Source organism: Tachyglossus aculeatus, chromosome 10 (assembly GCF_015852505.1).
Source record: "Tachyglossus aculeatus isolate mTacAcu1 chromosome 10, mTacAcu1.pri, whole genome shotgun sequence".
Taxonomy (NCBI): domain Eukaryota; kingdom Metazoa; phylum Chordata; class Mammalia; order Monotremata; family Tachyglossidae; genus Tachyglossus; species Tachyglossus aculeatus.
Window position 1 is genome coordinate 55,933,196 of NC_052075.1, and position 14,909 is coordinate 55,948,104.

Below are 14,909 nucleotides of genomic sequence, written 5' to 3' on the forward strand. Positions count from 1 at the left end.
AATTGCATTTGTTAAGTGCTTACTATGTGCCAGGCAGTGTACTAAGCACTGGGGTGGATGCAAGCAAATCTGGTTGGATGTCCCCATCCTGAGTGGGACTCACAGTCGCAGTCCTCATCTTTCAGATGAGGTAGCCGAGGCACAGAGAAGTGAAGTGACTTGTCCAAGGTCAAACAGCAGACAAGTGGCAGGGCTGGAATTAGAACCCATGACCTTCTGACTCCAAGACCTGTACGCTGTCCACTGTGCCATGCACATTCCCTGCCCACAATGAGCTTGAGGGTCTAGAGGGTCAGGGACAGGACCTGGGAAGGGGTCAGGGTTATGACATAGTTTTCCTAGGTGCATAATAATTGTGACACTTGTATAGAGCTTTCTATGGGCTGAGCACCGTCATAGGTGCAAGATAATCAGGTCTCACAAGGGGGAGGGACAACAGATACTGAATCCCCATTTTGCAGATGAGTTGACTGAGCCCAGAGAAGTGCCAGGGTCATACAGCAGGTATGTGGCGGAGCTGGGATTAGAACCCAGGTCCTCCGACTCCCAGGCTGGGGCTCTTTCCACTAGGCTAAACTGCTTCTGTTCCAAGCCTGGAGCAGCCACCCTACTCCTGCTTCCCACCCCGCTCCCTTCTGTCCTGCCCATGCTAGGATGAGTCAGCCTTCCTTATTCCCTGATTCTTTCTCTGATCCCCCCACCCGGCCCCTGGCCCACATAGGCACACCAAACACACAAACTTGTCTGCTCTGATGGGAAAGTGTTGTATGTCTGTTCTGTGTCCCACCAGAGACTCCCACAGGGGTGGGGGCCCAGTCTGCCCCATTGGGGATTCTGGGTGCTGCGAGGTGACAGGGGGCTGCCCCCAGTGGGCTCCCGATCGACAGGTGAATGATGAAGATGATGAAGAAATCAGCCTAACAAACTCCGAGGGGTACTATTTTTTGCTTCACCGTTTATTGGAGAATCAATAAAACAGAGAGCACATGCATGGGACAGGGGGCCATGAGGGACTCGGAGGGAGGGCCGGGATGAGTTTACATCCACCACCACTACAAGGGGGAACCCTGGGAAGGGGGGGCAGAGCATGAGGATCCGGGCGAGAGCTTGGCCACTTTGCATGGGGGTGAGAGAAGGTGTCCAGTAGGGGAAACCAAAGAGAGAGGGGGGTGGTCAGTACATTCCATGTTCCCCCTTTCCCTTTCCCAGGGTTGGCTGGAGAGGGGGGAAACCGGGGCTCTTGTCAATGCCTAAGCTTGCGGGAGACGTTATATACAAAACCGGGGGCAGAGGGGGCATCTACGTGAACCGGACAGATCTTCCACTGCTGCAGCTGAAGCCACAACCGGGTGTGGGGCCGCAGCTGGACGAGGGTCCGCAGGGGACGCAGGGGCCGCCAGTGCTCACGACCAGGTTCCCACTACAAGGAGCACTGTAGACGCCACCGGTGACCGGCCGGGCACCACACACTGAGAGATCGCCGCACACGACGCCTCCTCGGGACCTGCTCACGCCTGCGGGCCGGTGTGGGAGAGATAAAGAGGTGACATCGTCATCATAATAATAATTACGGAATTTGTTAATTGTTTACTATGTGCCAAGCTCTGTTCTAAGCACTGGGGTAGATACAAAGTAGTCAGGTTGTCCCACATGGGGCTCACAGTCTTAATCCCCATTTTACAGATGAGGGAACTGAGGCACGGAGAAGTTAAGTGGCTTGCCCAAGGTCACGAAACAGACAAGGGGTGGAGTCAGGATTAGAACCCAAGTCCTCTGACTCCCAAGCCCATGAACTTTCCATTAAGCCACGCTGACATCAGGCTTCATGGGTGACAGTCACCCGAGGCGGGGAGGGGCAGCTCTACCATACTTATGTACACATCTAAAATTCATTTATTTAGGTTATTATATTAATGTCTGTCTCCCCCAACCCCACAGCACTTAATGCTAATAATAGTAATAATGGTATTTGTTAAACACTTACTATGTGTCAGGCAGTGTTCTAAGAGCTGGGGTGGATACAAGCAAATCGGGTTGGACACAGTCCCTGTCCCAGGTGGGGCTCACAGTCTCAATCCCCATTTGACAGATGAAGGAACTGAGGCACAGAGAAGTAAAGTGACTTGCCCAAGGTCACACAGCAGACAAGTGGCGGAGCCCGAATCAGAACTCATGACCTTTTGATTTCCAGGCCCGTGCTCTAGCCATTAAGCCATGCTGCTTCTCAGGTACCTGTCTTTAAATTCTCTTATAAATTACTTATTGATGCATATTAATATCTGTCTCCCCCAACCCCACAGCACTTCTATGTACATCTTTAAATTGTATATTATAAATTACTAATTTATTCATATTATATCTCTCTCCCTCTAGACTGTAAACTCCTTGTGGGCGGGGAGCATGCCTGCTAATTCTATTGTATTGTCCCCCCCCCCAGGCCCTTAGTACAGTGCTTTGCACATAGAAAGCATTCAATAAATACCATTGATTGATTGATTGATTACTTACAGACATTCACAGCCCCGACGCCCTCACACAGCCTATGGGAAGAAAGGAAGATAGGTTAGTGGGCATCAGGATTTTCACATCCCTGGAGGTGCCCAGGGTGAAGTGGCAGTGCCAGTCATTCACTGCCATGGAGTTTCCCGGTCTCTGGCTATCAAGCCCCCACCCCCTGGCAGGTGTCCCCTCAAAATCTTCACATGCAGCAAGATCTCAGCTGCGTGGCTGAGAGCCCTAGACTCTAAACCTGTCCCGCTGTGTGGTCCCGGGCAAATTCCTTAACCACTCTGGGCCGCTGTTCCTTTGACTGTGAAAGGGGGAGAATCATCTCTCCGGGCATCTGGGTGAGGAAAGTGCTTTGAAACCCTTGGTCCAGTCACTCCTTGGTATGCTCACCATCTCTCCCCGCCCTCCCAGCGTGGCTCACTGGGAAGACCTTTGTGGGGAGTGCTTAGTACAGTGTCCTGTACACACTAAGCACTCAATAAATACCATGCATTGATTGACTGGGAGGGAGGGAAGGCCCCCTCCCAGTGGGATTCGGTGAGACCCTTCTCTGCTCACTCACCGGCTCTCCTCGCCCTCCAGCAGCCTCCTGTAAGTGGCGATCTCGATGTCCAGCCCCAGCTTGGAGTTCATGACGTCCTGGTACTCCTTGAGCAGGCAGGCCATGTCCTGCTTGGCCTTCAGCAGGGCGGCCTCCAGCCCGGCCAGCTTACACTTGGCATCACGGAGGGCCGCTTCGCCCTGCTGCTCCGACTCGGTCACGGCCTCCTCCAGCTTGGAGTTCTGGGGGGGTGGGTTGGAGGGAAGAAACCAAATGATCACCTGCCCCCCATCTTGTCCCTTCTGTCTCCGTCCCCTCCCTGCCTCTCTCCTGGGAGTCATGGGAGTCAGAGAAGCAGCGTGGCTAGAGAAGCAGTGTGGCTCAATGGAAAGAGCACGGGCTTGGGAGTCAGAGGTCATGGGTTCTAATCCTGACTCTGCCACTTGTCAGCTGTGTGACTTTGGGCAAGTCACTCAACTTCTCTGGGCCTCACTTACCTCATCTGTAAAATGGGGATTAAGACTGTGAGCCCCACATGGGACAACCTGATTACCTTGTATCCTCCCCAGTGCTTAGACCAGTGCTTTGCACATAGTAAGTGCTTAACAAATGCCAATATTATTATTATTATTATTATTATTATTAGTATGGGTTTTTGTCCTGGCTGGGCCCTGGTGTGCTGTGTGACTCCAGCCAGGTCGCTGAACCTCTCTGGGCCTTGGGTTCCTCAGGTGAGTGGGGGCTCCCTGAGGGTGGGGAGCGGGCTCCGTTCTCTACGTGGGACCCTGGGGGGCTTGCTGTCAGACTTGGGGTTTCATTCCCCTGTAGGGTCCTGTTTCTGAGCCCCCCTGTAAATGGGCCCTGACCCCCTGTCTAGCCCCCTACACCCACACCCGCTGTACCTGGCACTTGGCATTCTCCACCTCGGCTGTCAGCCGCTGGATCATGCGGTTCAGCTCGTTGATCTCCTCCTTAGTGCGGCGCAGGCTCTCTCCATGCTGGATCACCGTAGCCTTCATCTCCTCACACTAACACCAGGAGGGAACAGGCATGATGATTTGGGCGGGCTCGGATACCACCCTGAGCCCCCCGCCGAGGGGCCCGGAGAGACCTCAGGGCCAGTCCAAGGCAGGCTCAGGCTACCTCCCTCAGCAGGATGGGGAAATCCCCAGAAGCCCAGGATCCTGGGAGCAGCTTCCCAGGGCAGGCATTCTGGGGGCAGTGACATCATTAGGGAGCAGGTCATGGATGCCACTGTTCCACCCCCAGTGGCTTCTGGTAATATGCCCCTACCCAGTTCTCCCTCTGCTCTGATGCCTGTTGTGGGCTCCCCCTCTCCCAGCTGGCCCTGCCCAGACTGAGGGAAGCCCGGTGGGGGCAGGGGGCTGGTACCCTCCCAGATGATCCCTTGCCCCTCAGCTCACCTTGCTGCGATACCAGGACTCAGCCTCGGCCCGGCTGCGGCTGGCGATGTCGTCGTATTGCGCCTTGATCTCGGCGATGACGCTGTCCATGTTCAGCTCCCGGCTGTTGTCCATCTTGACCACCACCGAGGTGTCCGAGAATTGGCCCTCTAACAGGCGGATCTCCTACAGGTGGGGATGAGGAGGGATGACGATGGAGTGTGTCACAGAGAGGCCTCATCCTCCGAGAGACCCCAGGAGTGACCTTCGTTCACACTAACTCTCCCTCAGAGTGGAAACTCCTTGGGGACAGGGAATAAGACACTTCTTTGTGGTGAACTTTTCCCAGTATTCAGTTCAGTACACTGCACCCAGTGGGTGCTCAGTACTGCTACTACTTTTCAAATTCCCCTGCAGCTCAATGTTACCTCCTCCAGAAAGGCTTCTCCAGTTCTCCCTTCCTCGATTTGTGGGTGCCATCCTCACCCCCTTGCCTGACTGTGTCTGTGGGTCCAGGAGGATGCGGACTGCCTGGGGGTCTGTCTTGCCCTCAGCAGCCCCCAGTCCCAGTCTGCGAAGGAAAGAGCTGTGAACACCGGCAGCGGCAGATGGCACGTACCTCCTCAAACACGTTCCTCAGGAAGGCGACCTCATCGATCAGCGTTTGCCCGTTGGACTGCAAGTCTGCCCTTTGCAGGTAGGTGTTATCCAATTCCTGGGGAGGGCAGGGGGGAAGGGTTAAGACATTGGAGAGCCTGGATTGCTGGTAAACTGAGGTACCCAAGCAGTGGGGAGGGGATGGAAGGCAACTGGGGGCAGGAGGCTCTTGTTCTTGTCCCACAGAGAGGAATTAGGTGTCGGGGTGATGGGCTATGGCTGCTCAGGTTCCTGTTGGACATGAATGGCTTGCACTGAGGCAGGGGGTTGTATCTGACAACCTCTCAAGGTCTCCCCCATGTTCCAGGGTCCTGGGAGGAGGGGACTGGCTCGGTGATGTCCATCTGACTTGGTTTCCCCCTCCTGCCTCACCCCTTCCCTCCTGGGACCCCTGCTGGGATCTGTCCACCCCAGAGCCAGAGCTAGAGCAAGAGCTAGGCTCAGCCTGGTGGTCTCACCTTCTTCAGCAGCACAAACTCATCCTCTGCCGTGGCCCGCAGTGCCACCTCTTCCTCAAATCTGCCAGGAGGGAAGTGGGGCTTGGTGTCAGAAACTAAATAGGGCAGGCCTGGGGGTCAAGGGTAGGTGCAACCCAGACTGCAGAGACTCCAGGAGGGTTGATGATGATGATGGCATTTGTTAAGTGCTTACTATGTGCAAAGCACTGTTCTAAGCACCCGGGGGGGATACAAGGTGATCAGGTTGTCCCACATGGGACTCACAGTCTTAATTTCCATTTTACAGATGAGAGAACTGAGGCACAGAAGTTAAGTGACTGGCCCCAAGTCACACAGCTGACAAGTGGCGGAGTCGGGATTAGAACCCATGACCTCTGACTCCCAAGCCCGGGCTCTTTCCACTGAGCCATGCTGGGTTCCAGGCAATAGAGACTCCTAGAGGGCCCCAGGCCTAGCAAGTTAAACCCAGAGCGGTCCAGGCCACAGAGACCCATGAAGGACCCAGGCCTCAAATAGAAACCTCCCAGAGGAGCCCTGCTGACACTCTTCAGTAACATATCCCAGTGTTTGACATCCTGACAGTTGAAATCCCTCCCCAGAGTTTAATTTAAATTGCATTCACTGCACCTCTTGCTGAGTTCAAGAAGGCCGAGAAGCCTAGTCCGACCCCCTGAAGCCCACCCATCCCTCTGATCCCCTCAAGCCCTCCCATCCCCTGGACAATTCAGAAGCTCTGCACCCCTCCCCACCCCCATCACTCACTTCTTCTTGAAGCCCTACAGCACCTCCAGCACGTGGTAGAGCTCGGATTCTAGCCTGCCGCGGTCAGCCTCCACACTCTCCAGCTCGCGCTTCAGTGTCTCGATGTAGCCATCGAACAGTGGCTCCAGGTTGCTCCTGCAGCATTTGTGGTTCTGGTAAAATTGCCACTTGGTCTCCAGCAGCTTATTCTGCTGCTCCAGGAACCGCACCTGTGGGGAGCAAAGGAGATGCATAGGATGTACAGTCAAATGGAGACAGACACACGTGACACACACACAGACGTCAAGAGACATACGTGATTCACAAACAGATCGAGAGAGACATGCACAGAGAGGGGGAGTTAGAGAAGAGAAGAGGCAAAGGCACACACACAAACACGTAAACAGTCAGGGAGAGGTCAAAGAGAAGAGGAGGAGTCAGGCACACACACACACAGATACACAACCAGCCAGTGAAAGTCAGTGAGGAGAAGAGGAGAGACAGAGGTACAATGAGATACACACAAACTAGACAGTAAGTTTGTTGTGGGCAGGGAATGTGTCTGTTATAGTGTACTCTCCCAAGTGTTTCATACAATGCTCTGCCCACAGTAAGCACTCAGTAAATACAGTTGATAGGTTGACTGACAAGCAGGGAGAGTCAGGGAGGAGGGGAGAAAGGGACAGACTCACAGTCAGAAAGGATGGGAGAAAGGGACAGAATCACCAACAGGACACACACGGACAGGGAGAATTGGCAAAGTACAGAAAAGGGGAGACAGAGACAGAGGGACACACCCAGGAAGGGAAAGTCAGGGAGAAGAGAAAAGAAGAGGCACAGAGAGAAAAACGAGGGAAATGTAGACAGGCAGGGAAAATCAGCAAGGCAGAGAAAAAGGGAGTCAGAGTCAGGGAAGGGGAGAGAAAGAAAGAGACCCAGAGAGAGACAAAGAGAGGCAGAGAGAAAGACCCACCCACACCCACATACAAATAGGGACAGTCAGGGAGAATGACAGAGATCGGGAAAAACAGAGACAGAGAGAGAAAGGGAGAGGCACCTAGAGACAAAGAGATCCAAAGACAGTTATGCAGAGAGACAGAGTTGATAGGAAAAATAGAGAGAGAGATAGAGGCAGATTGAGTGGTCACTGGAAGCCTAGGAATGTTGATCCCTGCTCCCCTTCTCCCTCATGCCAGAGCTTGTCTGGACCAGTGCTCTCCAGAGTGGGATGCTGTAAATCGCTCCTGCCCCACGGAACATTGGGACAACCAAGAAATCCTTAGTCTTGGACTGCAGCTTAGTGAGAAGCAGCATAGTTTAGTGGGTAGAGCACGGCCTGGGAGTCAGAAGAACATGTATTCTAATCCCAGCTCTGCCACGTCTGTTGTGTGACTTTGGACAAGTCACTTCTCTCAGTCTTAGTTACTTCATCTGTAAAATAGGGATTCAGTGTGAGCCCCATGTGGGACAGGGACTTTTTCCAAACTGCTTAACTTCTAATTACCCCAGCACATAGAACAGTGCTTGGCACATAGTAAGCAGTTAACAAGTACCATTATTATTATTATTAATAATAATAACTACCCTCCGGCCTGTTGCATTCTACCTGGATCTCCCCTCTTTAGCATGATGACAGCCATCGCATTTCTCTCTAGTCTTCCCCAAGGAGGGGTCTTCCTCCCCAAACACCCTTGGCCCATCGCCCCCACCTTGTCGATGAAGGTGGCGAACTTGCTGTTGAGAAACTTGATCTGCTCCTTCTCCTCCTGCTTTACACCCTGGGCGTTGGCATCGATCTCCAGGTTGAGCGGGGTCAGCAGGCTCTCGTTGACCGACACGCTGGTGATGCAGGGCGGGCTGGGCCCGCACACGCCACCCGAGCGGTAGCCAAAGCTGCGGCCACAGCCGGCGCGGTAGCCCCCGCAGAAGCCGCCCAGGCTGCGGCTGCCGAAGCCGGTCAGGCCCCGGTAGCAGGAGACCCCGCGATAGGGAGCGGCGCTGATGCAGCAGCGGTCTCTGAACCGGGGAGCCACCGCCGAACAGGAGCTGAACGTCCGGTTGACCCCGCAGGCGGAGCTGGCGCGGAAAGAGCGGCAGGACATGGTGGCTCTGGAGGGCGGTGAGGGCGTGGTGGGAAGAGCTGGGTGCCAAGAGAAGGGGTTAATGCTGGAGGAGGGCAGCTGGGAGCCTTATATCCAGGCAGGGGCATGGGACTCCTGATGGCATTTGACGGGTGAAAAAACTCTTGAGGAATTTATGAGTGAGGAGGGGCCTGGGCCCATTAACCCCGCACCGCTTTGTAGTTGGCATGCGGGGACACCCCAGCCTCCACCATCTTTCAAAGCCAGACTGACTGCCCTGGCCCCCCAGTAAAGCACTGGCTCTCACCGCCCTGCTTTATGGGGCATAAGGAACCCAGGGGCATTTGGTGGGGACCTCCCTCTCTGTGCTGGGGCTGTGTTCGGGTTTGGACTTTCATTCTTTCGGTCGTATTTGTTGAACATTTACTCTGGGCAGAGCACGCTACTAAACACTTCGAAGAGTTCAAAAGGACAATAAGCAGACAGATTCCCTGCCCCCAACAAGCTTATAGTTTAGAGGGGGCGACAGACATTAAATAAATAAATTACAGATATGGACAAAAGTACTGTGGGGCTGGGAGCAGGAAGACTCTCTAGAAGCCACGGTCATTGCGACCCCCTCTATCTGCAATGGACACCCCCGCAATTGAAGCCACCCCAGGGCTCCAACCAGACCACATATATTCAAGGAACCCCCAAAACAAGTCCCTTACCTCCTCCTGCTCTAGACTGTAAGCTCACTCTGGACAGGGAACATGTCACAAAATCTGTTATATTGCTCTCTCCCAAGCACTTAGTACAGTGCTCTGCATATAGTAAGCACTCAATGAAGATAATTGAATGATTGATTGATTGATTTCCCCCAAGTCTTGCCCCCATAACCCAGTATTCCTGGATATAACTGGCCACTAAAAATCCACAGGTGTCTGGTGAGAGAGTAGAGAACTAGCATGGCTTATGGATAGAGCACGGGCCTGAGAGATGGAAGGGCCTGGTTCTAATCCCAACTCCGCCACAGGTCTGCTGTGTGACCTCGGGCAAATCATTTTGCTTCTCTTTGCCTCAGTTACCTCATCTGTAAAAAATGGGGATCAAGAGTGTGAGTCCAATGTGGAACAGGGACTGTGTCCAATTGTAACTACCTCAGCCCTTAGAACAGTGCTTCACATGCAGTAAGTGCTTAACAAGTGCCATAATTATTATTTTTATTTATTTAGATGGAGGGTCCAGGAAGATGGCAGAGGGTTCAGGTTCACTACCCCAAGCAAGTGCCCTTAGATTAGAGAAGCAGCGTGGCTCAGTGGAAAAAGCATGGGCTTTGGAGTCAGAGGTCGTGGGTTCAAATCCCGGCTCCGCCACATGCCTGCTGTGTGACCTTCGGCAAGTCACTTCACTTCTCTGTGCCTCAGTTACCTCATCTGTAAAATGGGGATTAAGACTGTGAGCCCTGCGTGGGACAACCTGATCACCTTGTATCCCCCCAGCACTTAGAACAGTGCTTTGCACATAGTAAGCACTTAACAAATACCATCATTATTATTATTATTTATTATTAGGTCAGGGTCACTCATCCCCCTGACTGGTGCAGCCCACCCTCCACTTGGAGATGTGCCAGGCTCATTTCCCATTTGCTTCTCCACTAGATTTCCCCCAGCCCTAACCTCACTCCTTTTTTGGGGTCTCAGACTGCGATATGGGGCAGCCTCCTCTTCTTCGTGGCCTCAGAAGATGAGAGGTCATTTGAGAGAACAGGGTGTGTGCGTCTGGATTGGATAGTTGGAAGGTATGGACAGAATCCGAGGCAGGGGAGAGCTTCCCTTTGGGCTGCTGGTTAGTCCTTCCAGACATCTAACCCCAGTCTCTCTTGCTTGGGGTCAGGAAGGTAACTGTTTTGGCCAGTCACCAGCCTAGAACTCTCAGCTGCTCAAAAAAACTAATTAGAAAAACAACAACAATAATTAATTACCATGATGGCCCGACCACCACAGAATTATTGCTCTCTGCTGGTCTCGGTTCCTCCACATTCATGCTCGCAACCTTCTCTGTGGTAGGCTGGATAATCGAAAGCCATGGATAATCCCAAACTTTTCCTTTTAACTCCTCCTCCCACCAAGACTTTGGATAGGTTGGTGTTTCCTTTCCTCTCTCCATTCCTGCCCCCAATTTGGGACATGAACGTAGAGCGAGGAATGGGTGGGAGTTGAGACGGGAAGTCAAGAACTCCCTGGATAACCCAACCAGGAGATAAACTGAGACCCTGGATAATGGAGAGTAGGTGATGAAATGCCTCTCTGAATGTGTCTGTGCTTGAGGGTTGAATGGATTTGTCTCTTGGGTTGTGATCTCTCTCGGTGGGGTGTTTCATCAAAGACACCCTACATAATACTCTTTAAAGTACATCAAATTTTCAGATACCTGAAACACTTCAGGAAGTCATTTCTCTCACCCCCCATTCCAGGCCGATGAGACCCTCATCATCAATCGTATTTATTGAGCGCTTACTATGTGCAGAGCCCATATGTGCTCATCCCCCCACCCATTGCTATCTAAAGAGCATCAGCAGAGAGGTTCTCCATCCTGTTTCCCTCCCTCACACCTGTGGGGAAGTTCTTCCTTCAGTCTGGCCTAAATCCCTCCTTCTGCAGCTTAAATCTGTTTCCTCTTGTCTCATCCTTTGTGGAAATGGAGAACCATCAGTCGCTATTCTTTGGGTAAGAGAACCTGGTCTCTCCCATCTCAGGTTTTGCAAAGGTGCATAGCTTGGCAGTCTTCGCATCTGACAGACCACTGCTCTCCCCATCTTCAAAACCCTACTAAAATTATATCTCCTCCAGAAAGCCTTCCCTGACTTCTTGTTTCTCCACCTTATTCACCCTCCCTTCTGCATCCCCTTTGCGCTCGTGGTCTGCACCCCTTGAGCCCTTTGATACTTACCCCACCCCAGCTTCACAGCATCCTCTACTCTACTGTTTCTTTTATCTAAAATTTTATGCCTTTCGCCCGACACTGGACTGTGGACTCCTAAAGGGCAGGAATTGTATCTACAAATTCTACTCTATTTTATGCTCCTAAGTGTTTAATACAGGGCTCTGCACATAGTAAGCGCTCAATAAATAACACTAATTGATTGATTAATCCTGATTTCCACCCCTAGTTTCCAGCTCCAAGGTGTCTCTCCAAGTGGAGGGAGTGGGCCGAAGGGACATGGTGGAAGTCTGGGGCTTTGACCTCCTGAGGGGAGTTGGCCAGCCTCCTTAGAAGTCCGAGGCAGAGCCGCGATGCTCCTTTAAACAAGGAGAGGGCCAGCTGGAGTGACCAGCTGGCGTCGAGACAGGGGCTCAGTCCCTCCGAGGAATGAGTCACCAACCCGCCAGGCAGCCCGGACCTGCTCCCGGAACTGAATCCCGCCCAGCATCAGCTTCTCGGACTCGATCTGTAGGTTTAGAGGCCCCGAGGGAAGAAAGAGCCAGCATCCCGTGCCCTGTAACAGACTGGGGTGGATATGGGCTGAGGCTACAGCAGGAGGGATCTAGGCCAGACTTCAGACAGAGATTTCCTTCCACAAGGGCCGGGAGGCCCCAGAATGGATTGCGGACTCTCCTCTTCTGGGGAGGGCCTCACCCTAACTGTCTTTGAGACAGGGGACTGGGACGAGGTGACCGCAGCACCCAAGACTGCCCCTCTTTTCCCACTGAAGACTGCTTTTGGGAGCAGTTCATTGTTGGAGGAAGAATGTGGGGAGGGAAGGACAATGAGGGTGGGAGAGGCCTGGCCCTCAGAACCTCTGCCTGCCATGGGAATTAGCTGGGGACGATTAGAGGCATGGCTAGGGGAGGGGAACCATGAGGCCATCACATGCACTCTACTCGATATGGCCTTAGGGACCCCCTCTGCCCCCCGGATAATCACCCCAAATAGGGGTTTTCCTGGCCCTAGCACAGCTGGCTGAGATCCAGTGGAATATAATTACGTGCTGCATTATTTCCCAGGGACCAACGTTTTCTTCCAATTAGTACCGCACTGACACTGGGCTCCATAAACAATCAGGGACATTAGAGATAATCACACCACAAGCCCAATTAAGCCTGCCAGTCAACCTTCACCCAGTCTTCACCTGCTGCTCTTCTTTCCCAGCCTCACACAGGTCCTGCTTTCCATCCTATCCCCGCCCAACTCGCCTGCGGAGAATTCCTGTGATGTCTTGCTACCTGAGGGCATTTCCAAGTCCTTAGGGGTGACCCAAGGGAAAAGGTCGGGGCTGAAGGTGAGGACAGAGAATGAGTCATTCTTGCTCCCTGTGACTTCCAGCCCCCTTCCTCCCTTTTTCTGCAAAGAAGCCACCCACCCTCGAATCAGTGCCCACGTGGATGCCCACGGGACCCAACCCTGAGGAATGAGAAAGGGGGAGAGGAGTGGAGATATTAAGTGAGAAGAAGGTCAGGGTGTCTCACTTCCTTCTAGATAATTAAACCTATTGAATTAATCATAGACATTTATTGAACATTTACTGAGAGAAGAGCACTGTGCTAAGTGCTTGGGAGAGTACCATACATCAGAGTTGGTACACACATTCCCTGCCCACAATAAGCTCTTTTAAAAATGCTTTTGTTGAGGCTGGGAAAAGGAGAAGGGTGGAACATAAGGAGAATCAAAGGGAGCTACTAAGTGGTTGAACCTACAGGAAGCTTCATCCTTGAGGGAGAGATGTGGAGGCAGCTGTTGTCTGCGCTCTCCTGGGTGACCCTGATTGGTCCACTGGTACTAAGTGCTGAGCTCTGCCACCTCTTCCAGGAAGGCATACCAGATTCAACAGTTCAATCAACTAATGCTATTTATTAAGCACTCTGCACTCAGCAGAGCCACCTCTTCCAGGAAGCCCTACCAGATTCAACAATTCGATCAACTAATGCTATTTATTAAACACCTGCTGAGTGCAGAGTGCTGGACTAAGTGCTTGGAAAAGTGCAACTTAAAACACACATTCCCTGCCCTCAGAGAGTTTGAAATCTAGTAGGTGAGGAGCCAAACAGACATAAGAGAAGCAGCAAGGCCTAGTGGAAAGAGTACAGAGCTAGGAATCAAGAGGATGTAGGTTCTAATTCCTCCTCTGCAACTTACCTTCTGTGTGACCTCTGGTAAGTTACTTAACTTCTCTGTGCTGTAGTGTCCTCATTTGTAAAATGGGGCTAAAATAACAGTTCTCCCTCCTTTATACTGTTGGCCCTCATGTGGAATAGGGACTGGGTCTAACCTGATTTTTTTGTAGCTACCCTAATGCTTAGTGCAGTGCTTGGCCCATAGTAGGAGCTTAACAAACACCACAGTTATTATTTACCAAGAGCGGTAATAGGAGGAAGAATGAGGATATATGGAGACATTGAGCAAATGTAGCTGTTGAGGAAGCATAATTAAAGTGAGGCAGAGGTACAGTCTTCTAGACTGTAAGCTCATTGTGGGCAGGGAATGTGTCTGTTTGTATATTATACTCTCCCAAGTAGTTAGCACAGTGTTCTGCACACAGCAAGTGCTCTATAAATATGATTGAATGAATGAATAATCAACATAAATGATTGCATGTACAATGAATAGTAATTTGTCCTTTCGTGCTGCGAAAGTAGAAATACATAAAGTAGTAGTGTGGGTTGAGAGGATTCAGTGATTTGGAAACAAATCGAATAGCCTGGAGTCCCAGGTGGGGTTAATCCAGGAAGATCTATTATTATAATCATTATTATCAACAGTAGTAGTAGTAGTAGTAGTAGTAGTAGTAGTAGTACTAGTACTAGTAGTAGTAGTAGTAGTAGTAGTAGCAGCACTTAAAACACTACTATTAATTATAGTATTTGTTAAGTGCATACTATCTGCCAAGTTATTCCAAATTATCAGGTTGGACACAATCCCTGTTCCATTTACAGTCCAAGTAGGAGAGAGAATGGACATCGAATCCTCATTTTATAGATGAGAAAACTGAGGCACATAGAAGTATGGCCGAGCCAAAATCAAAGCCCAAGTCCTTTAACTCCCAGCCCTGTGTGCTTTCCACTAGTCCATGCGACTTCTGGGGGCCAACAAGTTTGTCCTGTTGATGTTTTGTCAATGATGGGGATGGCGGGTGGAGGGCTGCCCACAATCTGGTCCACAACTTGGACACCTCAGTGGTGGTCGAGATGGCCTAGTGCATAGAGCACAGGTCTGGGAATCAGAAGAACCTGGGTTCTAATCCCGGCTCTGCCACAAGCCTGCCATGTGACTTCGGGCAAGTCACTTCACTTCTCTGCGCTTCAGTTACCTCATCTGTAAAGTGGGGATTAAGAGTGTGATCCCCATGTCCAACCTGATTAACTTGTATCTACCCTAGTGTTTAGAACAGTGCTTGGCACATAGTACCATAATAATTATTATGGTAACAATAATAATAATCAGCGCTTAGAACAGTGCTTTGCACATAGTAAGCGCTTAACAAATACCAACATTATTAATTATTATTATTACTGTTACCCACAGCTAGATGTGGGCTGCA

General features: G+C 51.5%; 1 pseudogene; it reads right to left on the reverse strand.

The window, feature by feature from the left end:
• Window positions 1-1,230: 1,230 nt before the first annotated feature.
• Window positions 1,231-14,898, reverse strand: LOC119933009 (annotated as a pseudogene).
• Window positions 14,899-14,909: the final 11 nt, after the last annotated feature.